The 18,906-nt window shown below is 44.9% G+C and overlaps 1 protein-coding gene and 1 pseudogene across 2 annotated transcripts in view; one reads left to right on the top strand and one right to left on the bottom strand.

Moving 5' to 3' along the window:
• Positions 1-18,906, bottom strand: part of LOC129698312 (protein diaphanous homolog 3-like) — a 463,901-nt gene that overhangs the window by 262,519 nt on the left and 182,476 nt on the right. The window lies entirely within an intron of this gene.
• LOC129698313 (uncharacterized) lies at positions 871-4,618 on the top strand (annotated as a pseudogene).

The raw sequence follows: 18,906 nt of genomic DNA, 5'->3' as shown, positions 1-18,906 counted from the left end.
TTCAAAACAAACCCTTGGAGGAGGGAGGTGTCGGTCAGAGGCGGAAGTAGGGGGAGGCAGGACTGAGGATAGAGCGCGGTGATCGGAGGAGGGAGACGTGCCAAAACCAGTCCCCCCCCCACCATCTATCCATCCTGCACTGATTTATACACCCCTCTCCCGACCATATTGTGCTGGAAATGTCTTCAGAGCTGACATTGGCTATGTTTGATAACGGAATGCAATCAAATATGTTTTAATTCCCAATGTTATTATTTGTTTTAATCCATTAAGATGGATTAATTAAATTTTAAACACGTGAAACATTAAAGCCGCTGTGTTCGATTGTCACTGACACGTTATTACAAAATTCATTTTAATGGCAAATCAATGCTGTTAATATGGAGTATCAGTACTGTAGTTATTTAATGAGCAACATTCACAACTATACGTTGGATTTATCCAGGTTTTACTTCTACAGTCAGTCATATACATCACAAATTTGGTCAGGAGATATTTCAGTTGAAATTTTAACGTTAATTCTGAAGTGGGAATGATGGAAAAAGCGTTTATCAACAATTCTTTTTGAAAATGGTGCTTATAATGGGTAACTTCATATGCAACAACATCTAATCTAAATGTCTGGAAACCAAAGGTGCCATCTCGACCCTTGTAATGTTTCCGTGCCGAACACATAATCTCCCCTATTTTGTTGTGGTCCATATATCCTGCGCTCAGACCAGGAAAAGTGGCGCCCTTCCTTCCCTTCCCATCCATAAGAACTATTCAATTTATTTTTAAATGAGAAAAACGAACCTGCCCTCCACCACCTTCACTGGAAGCACTGGCCAAAGCACGTCCACTTCCAGCACAGCTACCACTCTCTGAGTAAAGAAGTCCCCCTCATGTTACCCCTAAACTTCAGTCCCTTACGAACTGGGTATCTTCATTGCAACATACATCTAATCTAAATGTCTGGTAATGTGGCGTCTTGACACCTTTAAATATATTACCAAACATTTGCTGCATTTATGTCCTTTGGCCATCTCTTGTTAGTTAGTGTAATGTTTAACATGTCAGATGGGTATAGTCAGTTTTAACAGCTATTATCATAAAATGCCTTAGAACATTCCTTGCAACATGTATATTTTGTTGTGGAAACGGCTGTGTAAGATCCTGAAAGTCATCTGGAGGAGAGGAAAAGTGGCGCAGCAGTGGCGATTCGCTGAAGGAGTCTGGATCCCAAAGGAGGAAGATTCCAAGAAGATCGATCAGTTCAGAATTATCTCCTTGCTAAGCGTTGAAGGCAAGATTTTCTTCAGCATAGTGGCGAGGCGGGTGACCAATTTCCTCTCCAGCAATGGCTACATCGACAGCTCAGTGCACAAGGGAGGCTTATCTGGAGTGCCGGGGTGTCTACAGCACACGGGAGTGGTGACCCAGCTCATCAGAGAAGCCAGGGAGAACAAGGGAGACCTGACAGTCCTCTGGCTTGACCTGGCCAACGTCTACGGCTCCATCCCGCACAAGCTGATCCAGACAGTCATGGCCGAGCATCATGTGCCGGGCCAGGTGGCAGATCTCATCCTGGACTATTACAACCAGTTCAGCATGAGAGTCTCATCAGGGTCAGTAACATCAGAGTGGCACAGACTGGAGGTTGGGATCTTCACAGGCTGTACCATCCCTGTGATCCTTTTTGCCTTGGCGATGAACATGGTTGTCAAGTCTGCTGAGCCAGAGTGCCGGGGCCCTCGGACCAATTCAGGAATGCGCCAACTACCAATCAAAGCCTTCATGGACGACCTGACTGTCACCACTGAGTCAGTGCCAGGAGGCAGGTGGATCCTGCAGGAGTTGGAGAAGCTGATTGGATGGGCGAGGATGAGGTTTAAGCCAGAAAAATCAAGGTCACTGGTGCTGAAGAAGGGCAAAGTCATGGACAGGTTCCTCTTCAACATCGAAGGGACACCAATCCCAACTGTCTCCGAAAGGCCAGTGAAGAGTCTTGGCAAGGTGTTCAACAGCAGCCTGAAGGATACAGCATCTGTCCAGGCAACCTGTCAGGAGCTGGAGAGCTGGTTGAGAGCAGTGGACCGATCGGGGCTTCCGGGCAAGTTCAAGGCATGGATTTACCAGCATGGTATCCTGCCAAGGATACTCTGGCCACTGCTTGTCTACGAAGTCCCAATATCGATCGTAGAGAGATTGGAGAGGAAAGTCAGCAGCTTTCTCAGAAGGTGGCTGGGACTGCCCAGGAGCCTTAGCAGCATCGCCCTTTACGGAAATAACACCAAGCTCCAGCTGCCCCTGAAGTCCCTGGAGGAGGAGTTTAAGGTGGCTCGGGACAGAGAGGTGATGCTGTACAGGGACTCCAGCGACCCCAAGGTGGCTCAAGCAGGGGTGGAGGTGAAAACTGGGAGGAAGTGGAGAGCCGGCGAAGCCGTGGTGCAAGTCTCGGATACGCCACAGAGTCCTGGTGGGAGCAGTGACTCGGGGAAGAGCAGGCCTGGGAATCTTCCCATCTCCCCAGTTTGACAAGTCCAAGGGGAAGGAGAGGCGCAGGCTGGTCCAGGAGGAAGTGAGGGCAGTGGTGGAGGAGGAGAGGTGTACCAGAGCAATTAGATTGAGGCAGCAGTGTGCCTGGGCAAGGTGGGAGCAGGCCATGGACTGAAAAGTCACATGGACTGAGCTCTGGCAGGCAGAACCACAGCGCATCAAGTTCCTGGTCCAGGCAGTGTATGATGTCCTGCCCAGCCCATCAAACCTCTTCATCTGGGGCAAAGCGGAATCTCCAGATTGCTCGCAATGCTTAGGCAAGGGGACGTTGGAACACATCCTGAGCTGATGCCCAAAGGCTCTTGGGCAGGGCAGGTATACATGGCGTCACGACCAGGTTCTTAAATCCATTGCAGAAGCCATCAGCAGGGGAATGAGCAGCTGCAGACAAGAACGCCCCACCACCCAGATGATCATCTTCGTGAAGGCCGGAGTGCAGCAAAAACCACAGCAGCCAGGAATCTTTCAGGAATCCTGGCGACTGCGCAGGACTGGCAGCTTTCCGTAGACCTGGTGAAACAGCTGATGTTCCCACAGCACATTGCCACGACCACCCTGAGGCCAGATATCCTCCTGGTCTCAGAGGCGACCAAAAACATCGTCTTGTTGGAACTGACAGTGCCGTGGGAGGACCGCTGGAGGAGGCCAACGAGAGGAAGATGGCCAAGTATGAAGAGCTGGTCATAGACTGCCACAAGCAGGGCTGGAAGGCGAGGTGTATGCCCATTTCTACGGGTGCTCCAGTTTACTCCAACATTCGAACGACATGCAGGTTTTGCAGGGCAATCGCTCTACAAAGCCTTGAGTGCACTGGGCATCAACGGAGCGGCGAGGAGAAGAGCCATCAAGAACACCACAGAGGCAGCGGAGATGGCCTGGAGAGGGCTCTGGATCAGGAGAGGAGGTCCATGGGGAGGAGCGAATGCCACCTGAACACAAGTCGTGGTCTGATCAACCACGGCTGGGTCGCCAGGGTGAGGGTGTCTGATGTTGAAAGACCCGAAACACCCAATGACCCCAGGTTACATCACTGATGATGTGTTCAGGAGCGTCTATCGATGTATTTGTATCAAATGTGGGAAGCGAGAGTGTTTCTGTACCAATAGCATTAACGACCCATGCTATGGCCATGTCATGATAATTTTCGGTCCTTCACAGAAAACATGCTTGCATCAGTCTGTAGTGTACATGGTTAAGCATATATGTTATCAAGGTCCAGGATTTATTGACACAGGTTGATCATACGCTGAATAATCCAACCACATTTTTGTTTGGAAGTTGAAAGAAATAATAAAAATTGCATTAATTGCAATATGTAAAAAGAGTTGAGATACAGTATTATAATTTTGCTGCATGTCATTGTGGTATATATCATGTCTTGATTGGTGAATATATTAGTTTGTGACTTTATTTGAAGCAGAAATAATATGTGAATGCTTCATTGAGCATAATTCCGACTGGTAACTACGCACTTCGTCCGAGCACTCGTCATGCAAGCCATCTTAAATGACCACGAAAAATGTCATTTGGCAACTTAAAAAGCTGCCAAGGTTGCCCGGCTGGCAACAGGGAAAAAACGTTAAGCGAGAGCCCTGAACATGCCTGTTTTCTTTTGGTGGGTCAGCAATGGAGGCAGTTAGCAGTTTCAAATTCCTAAGTGTTAACATCTTGATGATCTTTCTTTTGTCCAGCATCTCTACCTTCTTAGAGGTTTAAAGTGGTTTTATGTGTCACCAAATACTCAAAAACATCTGAAGATACCCTGCATAAAGTATCCTGATTGGTTGCATCATTACCTGGTATAGCAATTCCAATGCACAGGGACACAAGAGTGATGGATTCCGTGTGCGGACGTGGCAAGTATTAAACTCGGGGTGAAAGATTGCAATCTTCATGCGGTCTGTCCTGTTTCGACGAATGCAATCAACCTGGTGTGCACAATCAAATAAGATCAAATAGAACAAGTTGTCCTACAACTTTAGGCTGTGCACGCCCTTCGCAAGAAGAAGTGATAAACTCAAATTCTGTCCTTTTTATTCCAATCACGTTCACCCAACCCTCCAGAGCCCCTACATAACAAGGTGCAAAAATTCAGCCATCTGAATAATTTTCCCTCAGGTTTATTTTCTAACCCTTTGCCTCCTAATATTTACATCCCTTTGGTTGAAAACGTCACAATACCCAATCAAAGATGATTGTTATTTCACTGAATGGTCACATTCATACATTTCCAGAATGGATTGCTTAATAATGAAAAAGCTGATGATTCTGACCAAATTTTCTCATTGCTAGCTGCCAAATAAAGGACAAACACTTGGCTTTCCTCATTTGAAAGTGTATTTATCATGACACAGCACAGATTTTATTGTTTGTGAAGACAATGAAATGTCTGTGCACATTTATCTTGCAAATACAGAATCACTACAGAATAGCCACTTTTCTGTGTTTCTCAATCTGGCTGGCTTTTCTATGCATCTGTCCAATTGCAGTGTTTTTTTTTTCCATGTTGTTCCGTTAGTTTCCATCTTTACTCATGTAACTGGTGGTTTTGGGAGTTATTTTCTGACTTTAGAAATTCCATTAAAAAATTGAAATTTGTACAAAAAAACAATACCTTTATTTAACAATGCAAACGTGAATTTATTTTCCTAACCTGAAAAATGACTGAAAAATCCCTGATAATTCAATTGAACATGGCAGTGAAAAACCATTTGGTTGAAGATTTTACCTCTCAATTCCTGATTAATAATTTTGCTTTGTTTGCAGTATCGTTGGGAGATATTTGAAACTGTTTATGCTGCAAACTGCACAGGATAGTTAATAACTTCAGAAATTTAGATCAATAAGCATTGGACAAAATAAATGCCTTTGATGATGGGAGAAAATGTAACTTCATCTGGAATAATTATTTAATTAATGTTTCTGCTGTTCTGTTTTGGACTTCCACTGCAAGTGCCTTTAAAAAAAATATTTAATGCAAACTTCTCAAGAATTATCTGACTTGCTCACTAGTTTGAAACACCGACTCTTAGTCATTCATTTTTTTGAATCAAGAACGAGGAGGCATAGGTTTAAGATAAGAGGAAAAATTTAATAAGAACCAGAGGGCCATTTTATATCAAAGTCACGTGAGCTGCGACTGTGGTCCCGGAGCAGCTGATGGAGGTGGCTGCCGCCGCCGTTGCAGCTCCGAACGGGAGCACGTGGCCAAATTTGGAGCTCGGTTTCGTTATTGCCTGTCGGCTTTGGGCTCTATACGGGAGCAGGCGCCCGGATTTTAACCCACCGTGGAAACTCCATTAGGAGTTGGGGCTGCCGGCACGGCTAGGGAGCTTGCTGCTAAGATTAGCAGCAGACAGTGTTTAAATATAGCCGCAGCTAGGTTTCGAATCGCTGCAAAGATAACAGCGGCCGGTGTTAGCCGCGGCCAGGGCAGCGAACGCTAGGTAAGCTCAGCTGTCATAGCGCCTATAAATTTTTAAACATAGAAATGCTGCTGAGGCAGCATATGCTGGAGACCAGCATATAGTGTGTGCTCTATTCGCAGGGGCACTTCGATATACTACACATAGTTCTTTAATTGGTCAAAATCTGAAGAACTAATTAAGGTAGTTAAAAATAGAGCTGGCAGTTTTAATAGCGGTTGCTGTTTCGGTCACGTTTGTGACTATCGCAGCAGATAGGACATTTATTATCATACACAATATGGTGTACTAAATTGTGACTTGACATTACGGCACAGAATGGGGCTCCACTGAAGCGGGCAGCTGTTCGGAGGAACTCCATTGAGGCTCCAGAAAAGAGCTCCTGGCTTGGGAAGCCTTTTTTCAGCTGTGTCTATTAGACACCTGTGGAGCAATACTTAGTGCAGGGTTCCGTCATGATAATTTCCACTCAGTGGAGGGGACTGTTGGAGATCTTTCATAAGAGACCCCAACCATGTGGATATCGACAAAGCAGTCGAATCTTTAATCCAATGGGGCTATGCTTCTGTTTAAATCATATGGACTGTGACAACGCCTGGCAGGGTTGTAGTATTTCTTCCACTCTGTCTAGCGGACTATCGGGAAGAGGTGACTCCGATTATAATACCGGCTCATCCAAGTCATGTGGGGGCCAGAGCTGAAATACTCCATTGAGGATCCAGAAGGGAGCAAGGACTCGGAGTCACTAGCAGGTGCAACCTGTCTGGTAAGTATAATGATGATACCGACAGAGCACCGATCTGCACAGCTAGTCCCGGTTCGGCTCCTAGAGGGAGCAGCCTGACAACCCCGAGTCGGGGCAAAGTCAAAACCAAGTCTGTGGGACAAGTCCTGTCGGACGATTTGGGTCAAGGGGATTCTGTCCCCACATCTATGGCAGATGTGATTGGCCGTTTGTCTCAATTAGAACATCTGATGAATCTGATGGTGGCACGAGAAATGCTCCGTGTTACGGAGGCATGTCAGATAGTAGCTCCTGGTTCAGGGTTGCAATATTCCTCCCCCTCGGATGAAAGGAGTGGTGGAGATGGTGCCAAAGAATATGCATATATGCCTGTGGCAGCTCCTGGTTCAGGGTTGCAATATTCCTCCCACTCGGATGAAAGAAGTGTTGGAGATGGTGCCAAATAATTTGCTCCGTGTTACGGAGGCATGCACAGGCAGTTCAAGTCATACGTCTGAGGCAGCTCCTGGTTCAGGGTTGCAATATTCCTCCCACTCAGATAAAAAGGAGTGTTGGAGATGGTGCCAAATAATATGCTCCGTATTGCGGAAGCATGCACAGGCAGTTCAAGTCATATGCCTGTAGCTACTCCTGGTTCTGGGTTGTAATATTCCTCCCATTCGAAAGACTATTGGAGATGGTGCCACAAAATATGCTCCGTGTTACGGAAGCATGCACAGGCAGTTCGAGTCATACGCATGTGGCAACGCCTGGTTCGGGGTGCACTATTTCTCCCACTGTAAAGGGAGTGTCAGAGATCAGTATGGAACTGACTCTGAACATGACTCCGAACATGACTATGTGCCTGAATCCCATGCTTTAATGCATGATGTACGAGTCGCATAAGGCCACTACTAGAGGAGTTGGCCAGCGGCATCAGCTATCTAACATCACACCAGCTGAAGAAATGACATGACAGACAGGGTCTGCAAATGGAACTTAGCTGAATCTCCAACAAGCAAATCGACCCTGGTTCAGAGAAGCTGGCAGGTAAGGTTTCTTTATTAACCCCCGTAAAACTCCGAAATGGGGCAGTCTGTCAGCCCAGGTTTGGGTTTACTGGCAGCATGGGCTGTCTATTATTTTTTCACTGTCTCTGGGATAGATCAGGTTGATGCAGAGACATTGGCAGGGTGCCTTGCATAGTAACCTCTGTACGTTCCAAGTAGGAACAGCTTGGTTACCCTGGTTCAGGGTAGACCATCATGGAACTGCCTGGCCATATGGGTCACATTGACCAGGGAAACACTGCCTCATCATCCGTGACTGAGGTTATCAGACTGCTCAGTAGAATGTAGTAGTTGAAGTTTTCCTCAACACATGGTTTATTTTTTCCTCAGTTAGTAGAGTTGCCGGTTCATTGGAATCATCATTGCCATCCTCTCTGGGATAGGTAGCTACCAGCAGGAAGCTGGTCTGGCATATAGATTTTTTTATCTGACCTACAGGTTCATGTTATGAATCAACAATGTATTGATAATAATCCGTAGGCTCTCAATACCAGGATTCCTGGTTGAGTGACGGGTTGAGGAGATTGTGTTGTGCACTCTAGCGACTCAGACAAGTGGTTTCAGTCAGAGGACTGCGAGGCAATTCCCGATTCAGGCTTGCATTATGCTAAAAATCCATTCTGAGGAAGAACGCTGAGAATTTGTGCTGACTCGTATAGTTGAGAGTTGACAGGGAACTTGTATTCCCACATCAAAGGGAGACTGTGTTTTCAGCTCTAGTCATAAGGTTCTGATTATATGTTATCAGCGAAATGTATGAATAACTAGATAATGTATCTTCCGCGGAAGAGAAACCAAATATTTTCCGTCCGTATGGTCAATAGAGGAACGGTAATTCCGAGTGGAATCAGTGACATCTTATCGGAGGATGAGTGGTCTGGCCAAGAACAAGAGGGGTATATTTCTGATACTTCTCAAGATTACAGAAACATGGAGCATGCCAAATCAGATCAGCATTTAGCTAATCTGATCATGTGTTTAGTTACCCAGTTTAAGATGGATGATTGTTTTTCAGCAGTTTAACTGATTCAGAGAATCGATCTTGGAGATGCATACTTTGCCATATCTATACACATGAGGCACAGATTATCTGGTGTTTGATAACAAAGCCAGTGGTTGAAGCCAATGCTGCCCTTCTCAGATCAAAGGGCATTGTGTCATCCAGTTTAGATAATATGCAAATTTGCAGCTGATAAAAACCTAGGGGTTATCAGTAGATACCTCTTGCGATATTAAGAATGAGGCAACATGAAATTTAACAGTGCCAATTTTGCCTAGTCATTCGGGCCATGGTAAGACGGCTGAAGCAACTACTATTTACTCGGCCATGAGTGATGGCTGGGGCAGCCTGTCTTCTCGGGCAGCTTGCTCTGCACGATTGTATGGGAAGCTTGTGAACAAAATATGTGAATTACTTTTAAAAGGAAGTAACAGAGGTTTGTGTAGCTTTCAGTTTGAGCCTAGAAAAGCGTTTATGTGTTAGCACAATTGACACTTTGTGCTGCTTTGTCATTCTCTATTCAATTCAATTCAACTTTAATGTCATCGCACAAATACAAGTATCAGTACAACGAAATGCAGTTTTGCGTCAGTCCGTAGTAGTTGTACATAAAGAGAAAAAAAACAAGAAAAAAATAGAAAGAGAGAAGATACAGAATAATCAGGAAATACAGAATGATTAGACAAAGGGGGACGGAGGGACCAGAGAAATCTATCGTCGGGACTCCGAGTTCAGCAGTGTGATTGTGTTGTTATAGAAGCAGTGTGATTGTGTTGTTATAGAAGCTATAGTACCATAAGTGAGACAATAAATGATTGGTTATTCACCCGCTATTCACTAACATTATGCAGGGTGTCTTTTTATATGACCACTCTAATAGCCTAGACTCATTGTAGTGTGTGATGTATATCAGTAAATTATTATGCAAATATTCTTCTACTGTATTCCTAATGGCAGCGGTATGTTTAAGATGATTATGCTTTCAGCAACCGATCTCAGCACAAAGAACACAGTCTTTACTCAATGTCTGGCTCGGTCGCTGGGTTATAACTGGCATTAGGGTAGCTTGTTATGGGAATGATCTCATAAGCAAATGGGCATGATTGCGTACATTTGAAGTTGACAGCATACCCACCAGAGCAGAGATTAGGTATACAAGTGCACTGAGCTTGCCAGTACCTATGAGATGAAAGATACTTTCTTTATTGTTATTCAATAGTCTCAAGATATTGCTGATGGCTCATTAGCAGCCAATAGAATGGATATTTCAATTTCATCACACAGCAAGAGGCTTACATAGTGCGTTAATAAATTTGGTTGAACATGTCTGGATATTTGCAGATAGAATTCTGCACAGTGTTGCATGAGTTATTGTCTAACTCAGTCAATTGGGACTATGGTCCGGTTAAGAACAATGGCCATGTATGCAAGTTAGCATCATGGTGTTAATAACCCATGTTTTTCTACCATTAATGGTTTATCTGTTTAAGTGTTTCACACACAGATTGGGTTACTATATGAAACCACAGAGCTTTGAAGTCTTCACGTAGTCACACGTGACCGATATAAAATAGAAAGATTAAACGAGAACTTACCGTTTGAAGTTTGATCTTTATTTTATGAGAATTTGAAGTGAGGGAATACGTGCCCTCCACTCCTAACCCTACTTATCATAAGATTATTCGGTAGTTCTAAGGTCGTTAATCTTCCTATAGCTTAGGTCAGCAACTATTCTGTGGTTTCCTACAGCTGCTGCGGGAAGAGAGGCAGCTAAACCTGTGCGCCTCATGAGGGCAGGCCATGGAACGAGCAGGACATCGCATCCAACACCCAGCTGGCAGCACCCCTCGGCATCCACCAGCAATATCAAACAAGGACTGGTGAAAAGCCTGGCGACCGCTTCACATTACCCCCAAAGTTCTTTTTTAGACAGGGGCCCAGAGCGGAGCCGTGGGAAAATGCGCCGCCCCACCGACAGCACCAGCATACCAGCAAACTAGGCCTTCATGAAAAAACAATAAACATGGAGGTAGGTAGTCTGGTTCCTCCCAGTTTACACTAAATAAGGGTGTTCTACTAACTTCCCAACAAAGCCCTGCAGGAGCAGGGGGGGGGGGGGGGGGGCATTTACACTTGTTGATAAAGCATGGGATGCTGTCACAATCCGTTGCACTATAACTAAAAATATACTCAACAGTATTAGAGGATAAAAACGAATTCAAATTGGGCATATTGCGCCCGCCAGTTCAGCAATGCACCCCCAAAGGGCATTTTCTCCCTCTAAGAAAAGAGAAGTGAGAAGGTCAAAGCATGAACTAGAAAGGCTCCCAGTTTACTAAACGGATCGGGGGGGGGGGGGGTAAACATGAACCATTGGAATTTGTATCGAATATATTCACAGCAAAACTAGAGAAAAGATGGTGAATGTAGCATCATCATTGATCTAATATCACTAAATAAATCTGTTGAGTATATACACTTTAAGATGGAGACGGGTTTTTGTCACTGCCAGACATCTGATCTCCCAAGGATACCTATGGGGAGCATTGATATGGAAGATGCTAACTATCTTATACCCATACACTAGGATCATTATAGATACCTAAAAAATTTTACCTGGATAATGGATATCCCGGTTAGGGCAACCATGGGAGCATAGAGCATTCCCTATGGTCTAACCTCAGCCCTAAACTATTATAAATATTAAAATCGGCCATGAAAATATTAAGAAAACAAGCATAATCATGGCATATATTGGATGATATCCTCATATTAGGGGAAACAAAGGAATTAGCTGTGGCAGCAGTTCTAGCTACGAAACAGCTCCCTAAAGCTCTGAGGTTTATCCCACGCCCAGATAAACCAGAATTGAAGCATTAACTACCAAGGATTATCTGGGCTTCAATAATAATTCCGTCCATATGACTGTTACTTTGCCAAGGTACTTGGGTCACTATAATCAAATCATGAATGTACCCACTGAAGCTATATCACAATTAAGGTGGTGGGTAGACATATATTTGGCATAGTTTTCAGCCCTATTATCATCACCAATCCCAACTTGGTTATTAAAAACCGATGCCAGTACTTTAGGCTGGGGAGCAACTAAACTCCATATCCAGCACAGGTAACAGATGGACCAATTCACAAACATCGTTACTACACATACCGGGCATCAACTACTTGGGATTGGTGATCGCCTATTGGGCTAAAAAGCATATGCATTTCAAATGCAGCACGTACATATGTGGTTACGGATTGATAATACTATGGTGGTGGCTTATATCAACCATATGGGGAGCATAATAATCATTGTTGTGCATCAAATTGGTCAAACAAATCTGGCAATGGTGTGTCAAAAGACATTTTAACTATCAGCTGCCTATGTCCTAGGAAGCTAGAACACAGTGGGAGACACCATGTCACGGGGTAAAAATTTATGATTACATTGAATAGATGTCAAACCCAAAAATCTGCTAAAGGTATTAAGCAGTTTGAAAGCCAGATATCAATTTGGTTGCACAAGACGGAATCACCAGTAACCTATGTATGTGACTTAGGAACCAGATTAGAGGCAGCAGCGATAGATGCCTACACGCTGGAAGGGGGAATTTCTGCTTTGCCTTCCTCCCTTCTGCCTCATCAGACGGGCACTTCGCAATACAGATGGGAGTCTCCGAGATATTGAACGTGCCCGACCGGCCTACACAGCCATGGTTCCCAGTTCATCACGACACGGTGGGCGAGTCACCTATGGATTTCCCTAGTGGACCATGGTTGCTGACTCAACCCAGTATCAGGCACAAGCCACCCATGCCAGGGAAACATCAAACTCCTGGGTGCAGGGTTTGAATAGACCTTACCAGGGACTGGGATTATCTAAGGGACCACCATGTCGGCATCCCTGCGAACAGTCACTAAAAGCTAACATGTATCAAAAAATGGTAAAATACTGCCACGACGCAGGGACAACATACCAAACTATTCAACCACTGACGTATTGGAGTTCCTGGAACATCTACACCATGACTAAAAGGTGAGTTACAGTGCCGTAAATACAGCATGAAGCGCCTTATCTGCTTATCTAAAACAGCATGACAGCAGAGCATGGGATCCCATCCACTGAAGGTAAACTTATGAAGGGCAACTATAATAATAAGCCCCAAAAACCCAGGTATACCCATGTATGGGATATTGGTGTGATATTGACATATCTCAGAGAATGGCACCAGCCAGATCCCTCAGCTTGCTTAATCTATGTTAAAAACGCTCATGCTTATGGCTCTCGTACACGCTCACAGAGTCCGATCACTCCATAAAACTAGACTGGATAACATGGTGATTACCCCAGACGCATCACGTTCATATTTTAGGTCTGGTAAAATCTAACTCGCAGGTATATGGGACTAGGCGAGATTATGAGTTTGGCACAAACTAGTAGGGTCGAGATCGCCTGTGTTTTCCGTGCTGTAGTCGTTATATGGCTATATGGACCCGGAACGCCCAATTCACTGGTGGGATTCCGGGCCTACCCACCAGAGTCCAGGTTGAGTGTGGTGACCCATCTACTACTATATATAGACACAACCCACAATCTTAGAGGGAGAGGAAAGCCTATGGGTCAACCACAGTAACCCCAAGACGGGGTACGAGCCAAACCACTCCAAGGTGGCTCAAACAGGTACTGAAAGCTGCCGGAATAGATAATAATACATTTAATCCCATTCCACTAGGGCAGCATTGGTATCAGCGGCTGAACGAATGGACATCCCGGTTGACCACATTCTCAATACGGCAGAATGGTCAAGGGAACGACGTTCAGAACATTTTTTATTATAAACCGTTGATAAACCTGATTTAATTGCAGAAAGAATATTACAAACTGCAATATTAATTTAAGCTCAGGGGAGCTCTTTATGTTGTTATTGTTAACAAATACCTTTCTGTTTCTTGTGAAAGCAGATCCACTGGTTGATTACGATAACACTTCCTCCCTCAAAAACTTCGGCAGTGAGTGAAATAAAAACTGTTACACGGTTTGAAATCACAGACCTTTGAAGTCTTCACGGAATCACTCACGTGACTCCGAAGTAAAATAGTAAGATTAAACGAGTACTTACCAGTATGAAGTTTGATCTGTATTTTATGAGGAGTTACGGTGAGGTATTACGTGCCTGCCGCTCCCACCCTCATTATATAGATCAAACTAATAAACTGATGTCTCATGATCTTTACTATCTTACTTCAAATATTGTGTCTATCCTGTGATTTCACACCGCTGCTTCGAAGTATGCCGCACATGCGCACTGGGGCTGGGATCTTCACGTAATACCTCACCGTGACTCCTCATAAAATACAGATCAAACTTCATACTGGTAAGTACTCGATTAATCTTACTATTAAATGATGCCTAACCTATACTCTCAGTTTCAGATCAGTTCGCTCTACTATTAATGATAATGCAAAAGACCAACCCTGGATCAGTGAGTTTATAAATCAATTTATAACAGGTCATATCAAGATCAGCACACCAAAAAATGAAGTGCCAAATTGGCAGGATGAAAATGCACACTCTAATCACTAAAAGCACTAAGTGAACCAACAATTAACATCAGATCAAAACTCTGCATACTTGCCAAATTCGCAGAACATTCCACTCAGTCCGCCTAGACCTACGCAATCTTCCGGTTGCTAAACTCTTTAACTCCCCCTCCCATTCTGACCTTTCCGTCCTGGGCCCCCCTCGCTGTCAGAGTGAGCCCGACGCAAATTGGAGGAACATCACCTCGTATTTGCATGGGCAGCTTACAACCCAGCAGTATGAATATTGATTTCTCTAACTTCAAGTTACCCTTGCTTTCCCTATAGCTCCACCCCTCCCCCACCCTGGTTCCCCTATTGGTTTCACTGGCCTCCTGATTACATTTTACTGATTGTATGGCTCATTGTCACCTTCCCCTCAGCTAACAATGACCATTCTCCATTTCCTTCAGCATCTTCTTTGATCTGTCATTTTCACACCTTACCCTTTCACATCTCTAGTCTCCCTCTCCTTTGACTCTCAGTCTGAAGAAGTGCCTCAACCCGAAACGTCACCCATTGCTTCTCTCCAGGGATGCTGCTGCCTGTCCCGCTGGGTTACTCTAGCATTTTGCGTCTATATTCCGTGTAAACCAGCATTTGCACCTACACAAAGCAATTTTGCTGTCATCTGCAAACTTATTAATCATGCCACATATATTATCAAGATCACTAATATACATGCCAAGCAACAGAGGACCCAGCACTGATCCCTGCGGCACACCACTGATTACGTCTTTAATTTGAAAAGCAACCCTCCATTACAATCTCCGCCACCTACCTGGGACACATCTGGTTAGGCTCTAAGGATCTTTGTGTTTTTCAGGACGCTCAATGCTTGATAATATTCATCTTGATTATGTTCCAGAATATCAGGATGGGCGGTCATGGTGGTGCAGCAGTAGAGTTGCTGCCTTACAGCGAATGCAGCGCTGGAGACCCGGGTTCAATCCTGACTACGGGTGCTGTCTGTATGGAGTTTGTACGTTCTCCCCATGATCTGTGTGGGTTTTCTCCGAGATCTTCGGTTTCCTCCCACACTCCAAAGATGCACAGGTTTGTAGGTTAATTGGCTTGCTAAGTGTAAAAAAAATTGTCCCTAGTGGATGTAGGATAGTGTTAATGTGCGGGGATCGCTGGTCCCGAAGGGCCTGCTTCCGCGCTGTATCTCTAAACTAAACTAAAATACTAATGACTGTTCCCTCTCCTGATCTGACTAGTTTCCATGTCCATCATGGTAAATACAGATGAAAAGTATTCTGTCAAGATCTCACACATTTCCCATGACTCTACACATAGATTATAAGATTGAACATTAACAGAACACACTCTCTCCCTGGCAGCCCTTTTCCTCTTAATATACATATAGAATCTTTCAGGATCAGACCCTCATCAACCCCAGTCAAACAAGGTTCTCTGATTTTGCCCGCCTTGTCCTACACTTCATTTGAGAACATGCTGGCCTTGAACTTCTATTATCTCACCATTAAAAGCCTTTCACTTGCCAGACACATTTTACCTACTTGTGTCTTCCAACCAATGTTTGCAACTTCCTCGCTGATGCCATCAAAATTAGCCTTCCCCAATTTAGGACTTTAACTTGAGAATCTTTAACTTATGAGTCATAGGGGGAATTTACATAAGATACTAAAAAAAATTATGCCTGTGCATCCTAAAGCAGAAGTTCAGATAATTTCCAAAGATTTTTAATAATCACTCCGTCAAGATATTCTGCAACTAGGACCAAGCCAAGAGATACAAACTGAAATCCGGCAGAATTTATGCTGGTGCAGAATCTGCAAGCCCATTAACCTACATCACGATTTATCAGCCACCAAGAAAGCAAGAATGCATTAAATAACTAATTATTTTTAATTATTTTTGTTTGTGATATTTTTAATTATGTGAAAGCGCTTTAAGTGCTTACACGTATCGCTTAATATTTTGAATTGCTTCAATTATTTTAATTATTCAATTTTTAAACATTTTGGTATGGTACTGAATGCGAGGGATGTTCATAAGCATTCCAAGTGCTTGACAGCTTTGCCAGATAGCAGAGCTGAGGTTAGAGCTTTGCCATCTGTCAAGGGTTTTCATAACAGGTTGCAAGCAGGGAATTTCTGTTCTGCTCACATGGCCCAATTATGCCACCCAGGACCAACTGAGAACAGGATATTTCTGGCCAGCAAGTTCAAGCTTGTGAATCTGAACCAAGTAAAAGTGAGTTAAGCATCTCAGTTAACTCAGCTCAACCAAGTCATTAATAATCTATCCATTAAAATGGCGGCGCACCTGAATGCAGCGGCTTTGCTCTCCCCCGTGTGGATGTTGTTGTTTTTGGCTGTTATGTCCGTTTGTCTGTGGACCTGCAACTCAAAGTACAACCGGCAGGACCTTCTAAGGATTGGGACGCTGTGTAGCGAACTAGAGTTCGCAAGAAGCTCCCACAACGATGATATCCCGCCAGAAATCACTCGCCCAGCGGAGTCCGAGTGGATCACCTTATCGAAAGGACGGTGCGGGAAGCGCGGTTGTCGAGCCGGCATTCACGCTAGGCTAAAGGAAGCTCCTTACAGACCAGCGCTACCCAGCATCTTTTTGACGAACGCCCGATCACTCAGCAACAAGATGGACGAGCTGGAGCTGATCACTGAAGAAAACACAACAGTACAAACCTGTTCGATCATGGTGGTAACTGAGACCTGGCTTCACGCAGGGATCCCGGACGAGGCCATCAGTCTGGTAGGTAGCACAGCACACCGGGCCGACAGGAGCAGTGACTCCGGTAAGAGTAGAGGAGGGGGGCTATGTATTTACTCCTATGACAAATGGTGTACAAATGTAAACGTTGTCGAGAGACATTGTTCACCAGACATGGAGTTTATTACATTGAAATGTCGGCCCTTCTACCTGCCGCGGGAGTTCACAGCTGTCGTTATTCTGGCTGTTTATATTCCACCAAGTGCAAACATCAAGCTAGCACTGAACACCCTGCTAGCATCAATCAACAAATTACAGACTGCGCACCCTGATGGGATTTTCATCGTGGCTGGAGATTTCAACCAGGCTTATCTAAAAACTGTCCTCCCTAAATTCCACCAGCATGTCACGTGTCCGACGAGAGGTCAAAATACACTGGATCTCGTGTACAGCAACATTAGGGATGGATACAAAGCCTCCTCTCTCCCTCACCTCGGCCAGTCTGACCATCTATCACTCTTTCTCACCCCGGCATACAGACCTCTCATTATGAGAACCAAGCCCAGGGTGAGAAACATAAAGACTTGGCCCGAGGGCGCTGCCGCCCAACTTCAGGACTGTTTTGAGCGCACCGAGTGGGACTTGTTTGCAAACCAGGACATACATGAATATACATCTACAGTCATGTTCTATATACAGAACTGTATCAACAACGTCACTGTCGACAGGGAGGTCAGGTGCTACCCAAACAACAAACCATGGATGACCATGGATGTCAGGAAACTGCTGAGGGAACGCAACTCAGCCTTTAGATCTGGCAGTGATGAATTGTACAGCACTGCCAGATCTAAACTAAAGAGAGCCATTAAAGAGGCAAAGACAGCCTATGGAAGAAGGTTAGAGGGGTATTTTAACGAAAGGGACCCTCGGCGTGTCTGGCAGGGCATTCAGCAACTCACAAATTACACGGGTAAGAGGGGGCCGATCATCTGCAGCAGTAACAACTCGCTAGCTGAGGAGCTCAACCATTTTTTCGCCCGGTTTGAGCTGAATGAGGCGGAGCCTGCACCTGCAGCCGCACCCAGCACTGTGCCACTCACTGTGAGTACGGAGGACGTCAGAAGAACACTCCGCAGGGTCAACCCCAGGAAGGCTGCTGGCCCAGATGGCATTCCAGGGAGAGTATTGCGGGACTGTGCAGACCAGTTAGCGGAGGTTTTCAGCGACATCTTCAACCTCTCTCTGTCAACGTGCACTGTCTCTAAATGCTTTAAGACTGCTACCATCGTGCCTGTACCCAAAAAAACAGCCATTACCAGCTTGAATGACTATAGACCTGTTGCTCTCACTTCAACGGTGATGAAGTGTTTTGAACGGCTGTTCCTGGCCCACATTAAGTCCTCACTCCCATCCACCCTGGATCAGCATCAGTTTGCATATAGAGCTAATAGGTCAACAGAGGATGCCATCAACATAGCTCTACATTCTGCACTGACACATCTGGAGCGTCCTGGCTCATATGTGAGGATGTTATTTGTAGATATGGTGAAGAGTCACTGGCTTTAAGTTCCTGGGAATAAACATCTCCCAGGACCTCAAATGGCAAATGAACACCGTCACTCTGGTGAAGAAGTCACATCAGCGGATGTATTTCCTGAGGTCTCTGCGGAGAGCAAACGTCTCACAGCCGCTGCTGTTGTCCTTCTACCGATGCGCCGTGGAAAGTATCCACTCCTATGGAATCATGGTGTGGTTTGCTAGCTGTACTGTGGCTGAGAGGAGGGCGCTGCAAGGCATTATAAAAAGTGCGCAGAGCATTACAAACGCCCAACTGCCCTCCTTGGATGACATATATAGGGCCCGATGCTT

This window comes from Leucoraja erinacea, chromosome 6, assembly GCF_028641065.1.
Source record: "Leucoraja erinacea ecotype New England chromosome 6, Leri_hhj_1, whole genome shotgun sequence".
NCBI classification, from domain to species: domain Eukaryota; kingdom Metazoa; phylum Chordata; class Chondrichthyes; order Rajiformes; family Rajidae; genus Leucoraja; species Leucoraja erinaceus.
This window is presented reverse-complemented; position numbering and strand designations above follow the sequence as displayed.